We start from the raw sequence: 8,882 nt of genomic DNA, 5'->3' as shown, positions 1-8,882 counted from the left end.
GAAACTGGAGGGGTACTGACTTTGAAAGACTCTTGACTGTCGACCATGGCCGGAGTCTTTTCCTCAACACTAGCGGAATTAATGACACCTTGTATCTGAGTTTGATGTTGGCTCGTCTCTGCCACACCGTTTATATCTTTCAGTTTGGCTTTCAGAAGCAGGTCTGTGACCGATGCGAACTGAAGCGAACCCAGGGCCCTTTCCTGAGTACGGCGAGTGGCTTTCCTGCTTTTGAGGAACTGCCTGGTGGCTTTGGCTATTTCCCTCCTTTTGGCTGGTGGGAGAGACAGTTTGTGTGAGTCCAGGTCCCACTGGATACCTAGCCACTGAAATCGTGCCTCCGAACTAGGGGGATTTCTCCTGTTTATTTGGAAGCCTAGGGACTCCAGGAAGTCGATCACTATGGCTGTTGCTCTCCGGCATTCCTCGGCGTTGGATGGCCAAATTATCCAATCGTCCAGGTATGCGGCTAACATGATCCCCTGGGACCGTAACTGTTGAACTACTGTTTCTGCCAGCTTGGTGAAGATTCTGGGCGCTATGTTGAGCCCGAATGGCATGACTCTGAATGAGTAAGCCTGTTTTCCTAGTCTGAACCCTAGGTAAGGAGAGAAGTTTCTCGCAATCGGGACGTGATAATATGCATCTGAAAGATCTATAGGGGTGGTGACGGCTCCACGAGGAAGTAGAGTCTGCACCTGTGAGATTGTAAGCATGCGAAATTTGTCGCATTGAATGTAAAGATTGAGACGAGACAAGTCTAAGATTACTCTTTGCTGACTGGAGCCTTTCTTTGGAATGCTGAATAGTCTGCCTTGAAATTTCAGGTGTCTCACTTTCTTTATAGTCCTCTTTTGAAGCAGGCCCTTTGCAAAGTCCAGGAGAGCTTTGGATGGGGGCTGATGGAACCTGACTAGTGGAAGGGGATCCTTGCTCCAGCTCCATCCCACACCTTTGGAGACTATGCTGTGGGCCCACGGACTGAAGGTCCACTGGTCTCGAAAGAGATACAGCCTCCCGCCTACCTGAGAGACTCATTGGGAGGGGAGGGCTTACTCCTCTACTGCCCGGCCTCCTCTCCCTCGAGAGAGGAACGTAATGCAGCTTTACCTCTGAAGGAGGCTCTTGCTCTGCTTCCTCTTGCGTTCGGTTGAAACCCGAAACGAACCCTGGCTTTCAAACGAGGCGTTGAAAGCCGGAGACGTCACGAGGTTGGGGAAGCAAGAGAATGCTGAGCAGGCTGCATCAGCACGAACTGTTGAGGCTGGGCCTTGGGAGTTGAAGGCTGACCGACCTGCATTACGGTCTGGGTATGAGGCCTCTTATATCTCCTGAACCTCTTCCCTGGTTCAGCATGGGTTCTGGCGGACTCGGAGGCCTTCCTCTTGAAAGGAAGACCCCAGCGGGAGCGGAGACTTTGATTTGCCCTGGTTGCTTCTGCCAGGACACTGCTCACTTCGCTCTCGGGGAAGATGTTGGCACCCCAAATAGAGCTTTTCATGAGCCTATTAGGTTCATGCCTTATGGTGGCGTCCGCGAAGATGTGCTTGCGGCAATTCATTCTCGCCACGATAAAGTCATATAGGTCCGCCTGGAATCCCGCCAGCAGGGATTTGGTTAGGACCTGGAAGAGAGGATCCTCTGTATAAATGACCGCTGTTGCTTCTGTCAGGCACAGGGAATTCATGGAACGACTCAACCTGCACCTGGCCTCAAACTCCGCCTTTAGAAGAGCCTCCGGAATCCTGGGAAGCTGTTCACTGAATAATGATGAAGCGCACTCTGGGTCGAGTTTGCCCACCGTAAACGTGGCTGGAGCTCCCAACCAAAATTCCGAATCTCCGGGGAAGACCAAAGAAGTGGGATCTGTCTCCCTTAGTTGAGGCAGCGGTTTACCCTCGATGCATGCCTGACAGGTCAGCAAGGCTACCTTCGACATGCAGGGAGTAGGGACCTTATCCCCCAAAGAGAACATAGTGAAGTTCCCTTTGAAGGGGGTCAGCTTAGTGTTATCTGCCTCCCACTCCGTCAGGTGCGCAGCAAGGCAGATTGGGCTTGGTCCTCGGAAAATGACCGTTTCCTTTGGGACTTTATCTGACCTGATCCAAGCCTCTTCCGTCAGTCTGGCGTAGCCTGGGTAGGGAGGCACCAGGTCGGGTGGGAAGAACTCCAACTCTGCCAACCTGCGTGTCCCCAAGCCCTCAATTGTAAGGGTAGCTTCATGCTGAGGAGCATGAAGAGCCAAACGCCAAGGGTTTCCCTTATCAAAAGGAGGAAGGGTGGAGGCATCCGGAATGGGGTATGACTGCACCGCCCCTCCGGAGCGCACGCTCTCCTGGTTCTGCATCCTCTCAGCTAAAGACTTCCAATGTTCATCGGAAGCCTTAAGGCCCGAGGCGAGCTGAGAAGAAAGATGGCTTATCCTGTCCTCTACCTTTTTGTCTATCCTTTGCAGAAGGAGATCTGCAAAGGCTTGAGGGTCAAAGTTAGGTTGAGGGGGGGGGGGGGCTCACCTTAACTTCCCTGGATCTCGACCCCTTGCCAGGGGGAGTAGCCTTACTGGTTGAAGCCACCGGACTAGACGCCCGTGACTTCAAGGGAGCTGCAGGATTAGCCTTCAGAGATCTGGAGGACTTATAGCCCTTAGATTTCAAGGTTTTCTTCACTTTGGGGACAGTAGACCTCGACCTGTCCTCAAGGTAAGTGGACTTCTGGAACCCCTGGAAAGAAGAAGTAGAAGAAGAAGGAGAGTTAAAAAGGGAGCTCGCTCCCCCTGCCTCACTTACCTCCTTACCTTCTACCTGGTCCGGATCGATATGCATAGACTATCAAGGTTGATGGCCGCCACTTCTTCCGTCACCTCCCCACACAGGTTATCCTCTTGGGAGGGTTGCGTCTCAACCCGGATCTGCTCGATCAATGGGGCGGCTACTTCCGCCAGGACTGCAGCTGAGATCCGGCGCCGGGTAGAGGAGATTACAAATTGACTCGAAAGGGCGTAAGGTCTCCCGACGGGACGTTCCTCCCGAATCTGCTGACCCAGGCCTTCAGGGTCGACAGCGAAGAATCGCGGGAAGTACGGTCAGACTGAAAGAGAAGGAAGGCTTACTAAACCAGACCCGGACGTCATATTCATCAATGTAAGCAAAGAAGTCAAGTAAGACTAAAGGATAGCGGACTTGAAACTTACCGACTCATCCAACACCTGCTCATACAGAGCGTAGCACACTTCACAACCGTCCGGGTGCCAGACAACCCAGTCCCCTACACGGACCGCACAGCCGGAATGGGACCGGCAAACCACGTGGCCGTAGGGTTGCTGCAGGACCGCCGTGCACCCGGTCTCCTGACAGCGTACCATCTGTAAGTGGATAGATGATACATGAGTATGCTAATTAAGGCACGCCGGAGTAGAGCCGGCGGAGATAGAAGCCTTAAACTAATGTAAGTGATAGAGCATGCTTATTGATGAAACAAAAACCTGCCGGAGTAATCCGGCTGAATAAGATAATATACAATACATGAAGAGATGAGTTAAGGACCGCCGGAGTTAGTCCGGCGGTAACAGTACACCTTAACCTAGGATCATGCATCATAACAATTAACAAAATAACACAAATACAAAATATAAAATTAAATACTGCCGGAATCCGACAGTGTTACGGTAAAGAAAGTTACATAATGGTCAACACACATATATAAACAGCGGTACTTGGCTGGTTGTAATATTCCGCCCTGGATACCTCAGAAACCCCGTTACTTTAAACCTATGGTAGCGGCGGAGGAGGAGGAGATGCGAACCCAAAACTGGATCAACTCTCAACACTTGTGGCGGAGAACAGGTAGTGACAGCGCCAACCGACCGAGAACCATATCCACCGGAGTGGTAACGGGTACAAAAGCAACGGGAGATCCGACAAACCCAGCGGAAAAAGAACCTAGCGGAAGTCAAGACAGTAACCCTGGACTCGTGTACGATGCTCTAGCTAACCTGGAGGAAAGCGAACAAACGAGACACTAGAGAGATGGCGGAAACCAAAAGGCGGAGGCCAGATAGGTGGGAAACACTTATCTGGACGCCGGCCCGGACTCCCCACGGGGTGCCGGTCACAAGAGACCGACGTCCCTCGCACGGGGAGAGGGCAAGATCACACGCCAAATGCTAAGGAGCAGGGAGGAAGTAACAAAATGGAGGGGTCGAGAGACAGCGGCCAGGAGGATGGGAAAATCCCCTGGACACTAATAGAAACTCCCCACGGGGTGTCGGTCATGGAGACCGACTTCCCTCACGCAGGGAGAAACTAAAGACACCCGCCAAATGTTACAAAGTGGGTAAGGGAAGGCTAGGCTAACAACATGAAAGACCGTACCACCTACGACCCCCGACCCTCCCCCAACGTCAAAACTTTTTGACTTGGGAGAAGGAAACAGAGGAATGGAAGGGGGGGGGAAGGGAGAGAAATTCCACGTGAGGTCTGACCACCCTCCAACACCATCCCCTCCTATCCTAACCTACCCTCCGAATCAACTGGTCTGGTCAAGTAGGCCAGAACAGAGGAGGGGTGGAGGTGGGGGACCCCGAGGCCTAGGGACACCCTCCAAACATGACGGTATGGTCAGATAGGCCAAGAGAATGAGGAACTCCCTCAACCAACCGACGTCCCCCTCCAAGCCTCAAAACGACATGGTCGGGGAAGTAGGAAGCCTGAATAACATGAAATGCGCCTAACATAATTAGCCTAACCCTCCGATGACGAACGAGAGGGCTAGGCCAGAATACCCAATAACACTTGACTAAGTACTACTAAAAGTTAACCAATGATATGAAATATAATTGTAAATAACATAATTGTACAGATAAAATATAAAAACTTGTGCTAAGGGTACGGCCTATCAGCTCGCGACATGCTGGACGCGGGTGATAACAAAAATGGCTGACCCTGACACTGAACCAAAAACATTTTTATTCCAAAATTATACATGTCATCCATCACCTTATATATCAGGAAAACCGTTAGCAAGACTGTACCACCTTGGAGGATATATTCCTTCATCACGAGAGGAAGGTGCCCATGGAAAAAGAAAGTTTACGAACATAAGATGAGAGGGGGAAGCCTCTCCAAATAGCATACTTATGTTACGATACGGGCGCAACATCTCTCGTCAACGAAAGAACAAACTTCCTGAAGGGGCATAATGAATAAATAACACAAAATAGATATATAATTGTGCCAAACACCAGCAGAATCATGCTGCTAAGGTTATATGTAAACAAAGGCCGACGAGGCCGAGGCGAGACGAACGGGAGGAACGCCTGATATTTTAACCCCGTAATTATTGAATTAGAGGTTAAAAAAGGAAGCCTCGAAAACTATAAAACCCCACAAGAAGATGGTACTTAACTTAGAAGCGGTGAATTCCTGGACAGAAGACATGATGCACAATTTAAGGAAAAAATTCAGCAGCACAAGCAAAACGCAACAAACAACGAAGGCGTGCTAGAATGGAAATGAGTACAAGATGGCGCCTGAGGCGTTGGTTAGCTGGGCGGTGAGTGTTGGCTGTGTGTTGGCTCCTCACTTTCCGGGATTTTTGAGATTGGGAATCTCTACAGAGCAGAGGCCTGTGGCAGTGGCATCATACACTCACCCTTATATATACCGACATCTATTTGGTTGATAGATGATTGAACTGGGGGTAGTAACCCCAGCATTCCTGATAGCCTTTTTTTTTTCTCTGGTATTTTTAGCAATGATTATACCTAGAAATAAGTGCTTAATGGTTATTTCACTGGGTGACACAGGTCGAACTCAGAAATATATATATATATATATATATATATATATATATATATATATATATATATATATATATATATATATATATATATCTATATATATATATATCTATATATATATATATCTATATATATATATATCTATATATATATATCTATATATATATATATATCTATATATATATATATATCTATATATATATATATCTATATATATATATATCTATATATATATATATATATATATATATATATATATATATATATATATATATATATATATATAAACTTTTACCCCTTCATGGCCAAAATTCGGCCAAATATTTCAACAGGCTCACTGACATAATAACATTAAGCATTTTTAACATTTTGTTTTATCATCCTGACCTTGACAGTAAACATGGCAATAAATAAATATGTAAACAAAGAAATACTTATGTAAATAAACAAACGCTGTTTTTTATTTACAAACAAACATAAAATGGAAAATGCAAAGATAATAAACAACAAACGCTGACACGCACAAACACACGTTTATTTTAATACTGTATACATGAAGATCAATGCACGTGAGAGAGAGAGAGAGAGAGAGAGAGAGAGAGAGAGAGAGAGAGAGAGAGAGAGAGAGAGAGAGAGAGAGAGAGAATTCACATACACAATAAATATAAGGTATACACTGAATACAATATCTACACATACGTGCGTGTGTGAGATGATGATGATGCATAACACATACTTTCACTCACACTATGTATTTTTGCTAAGGATGTTATTCCTCTTGAGGATGACTAAACAAAAACCCAAATTACAACTAAACCCCTAATCCAAGTGGTAAGGACACTCCTTTATCCCTCCAACCGTCTTCTCCTTATATCCATTTTCCAAAGATTTTTTTTTGTATATATTTCTTTCACATCTTGCTTCCTGCTGGCATTATCTAAATCTAATCTATAGGCCTATGTATTTAAGATAGTCAAGAATCATACATTAACGTGTGGATATTGAAATTACAAGAAAAATAATCTGGTATAAGAAAAAGGGTGAAAGCAATGCTTAAGAGGTGTTTAGAGATGGTTGATGATGTCAAAACTTAATTACTGAAATTCAGGAGCTCAAAAAAAAAATTGTGAGCTTCATTCTCTTCGGTACTTCTCTCATACATATTAGTTGACTTGAATAATTCCAGCATAAGTGATGTAACTTTAAAATCTCGACAGCATTTGCTTTGGAACTGTAAGTGAGCTCGTACTCTAATTATAGCCTCTAACGTTTCAGAACCTAAGCGATTTCTTGATTTATTTTTTACATTAGTTACCGTAGAAAACATCCGCTCAACTACTGAATTACTCGTCGGTGTTGTTAGACAAGTTAACACATAATTTCCTAATTCCTCAAAAGGGTTTTCACCTGTCGAACTTGTGTACTGTACTACCCTAGACCAAAAAGATGATTTCTTTGGAATTTGCCCTTTAAATATGGATTCTTCAGCCCAAGATACATGTATAATCTTTCTGTACTGTTGCTCGATAAGATCCTCTTTTTCCTTAAGAAGGTAAGGTATTGGAAGGTCTTTAAATGGAACCTGTTCGGTCTGACTTAATACCTTGCTTGGTGATAGGGCACTTAAACCTTTGAAAATTCCTGTAGAAGCTGGAAGTCTTTTTTCCACTTGGTGCAACGCTTCCATCAACATAGTAGCACATCGATTTTTTATCTTCTCTATTTTATGCACTACTTCAGCAGAATGATGGAGTTGCAAAAGGAATCTATCTGATTCATGTGAGAATTTGGCCCCAAAGTCAATAGAGTTTAATAATGAGGGTTTCTTACTCCTATCGAGTAGTCTGTCTCGTAGACTCTTGTGGTGTACGGTGAACTCTTTTAAAAGTTCTACTGGGTCTCCATCGGTTGTTTGAAAGAGTGAATTAACTCTTTCAAATTCAGTAACTAACGGAGATATGAAATGAAAATATATAAGATTGGTTGGATCTAACATTTCAGAGATTTCGCTTGCCTTGTAACGGCAACATGCGTCTGCATTGGGGTGTGCAACAAGGAAGTAAGCTTTCAGCTCTTCCCAGTTTGTTAGTATATTATATGTGACCTTTCCAAGTAGCTACTAACCAGCGGGTACTGTACACGAGTTTCTGGAAGGGAAGTGGAGTGGAGTGCTCTTTCTCTCCCTCCTCATCTGGATCCATTGTCATGAACAGTTCTTTAAAAGCTTCTCTGCGGATATTGCTTTTCGAAAACCACTTCGGCACTTCTTGCAAGATATAACCAAGATTAGAAGGTAGTTTTTCAAATGCCTTTTCGATGCACAAGGAAAGAGAATGAAAGACACAACTGTTCAGCTGGCAATTTGGAGACTGTTCTCTTATTCTAGACCAAACCGAGTAATGTTCACCTACCATGGAAGGGGTACCATCGCTGCCAAACCCCACACAATTCGACCACTCCAATCCTAATTCTTTCAGTGTGTTACTTAGTGTTTCAAACAACTCTCGACCTGTAGTTCCAACAACTGGCAGAAGGCTTCCAAGCTCAATGACAACATTGCATCTTAAATTACTGTAATATCTAAGAACAATGCAAAGATGTTTGTTTATTGCAACATCAGTTGACTTATCCACGAGTAAAGAATAGTTTTTTCCCTTTACATCTTGTTTGACTTCCTCAAACAGTGCAGGTGAGATTACCTTGGAAATTAACTTGCTGCATTTTGTATGATGTAGATGCAAATTCTCAAGTTCGCTGACTTTTCCATTTCTTTTCATGATTTCACCAAGGTGGTCAATGCTTGCTATTGGACAGTGGCAAGTTATAGATACTGCAAACTCTAACTCCACTCGTTTTATTTCATTTTTCCTTGGAGTGACAGTTACAGGGAGTGCCCTAGACTATGATGATGCACTTATCCTATTCATGTGTCCATTTGATTTTTCATGGTCTGCCAAACGAGAAGCTTTCGGAGGTATCTGGGTTTTACAAATCTTACAAAAAGCAGTTTCACTTCCATCACTCCTGGCGGCGCCAGACATGGAACCGTTCTCAAAGCCCACAACGGGGTCCAATTCACAGCTTC

At 44.9% G+C, this 8,882-nt stretch overlaps 1 pseudogene; it reads right to left on the bottom strand.

Moving 5' to 3' along the window:
* Positions 1–6,316: 6,316 nt before the first annotated feature.
* LOC136839106 (general transcription factor II-I repeat domain-containing protein 2A-like) lies at positions 6,317–8,838 on the bottom strand (annotated as a pseudogene).
* Positions 8,839–8,882: the final 44 nt, after the last annotated feature.

The sequence above is a fragment of the Macrobrachium rosenbergii genome, chromosome 6 (genome assembly GCF_040412425.1).
Source record: "Macrobrachium rosenbergii isolate ZJJX-2024 chromosome 6, ASM4041242v1, whole genome shotgun sequence".
NCBI classification, from domain to species: Eukaryota; Metazoa; Arthropoda; class Malacostraca; order Decapoda; family Palaemonidae; genus Macrobrachium; species Macrobrachium rosenbergii.
The sequence above is the reverse complement of the archived record's forward strand: the minus strand, read 5'-3'. Positions and strand labels throughout refer to the sequence as shown.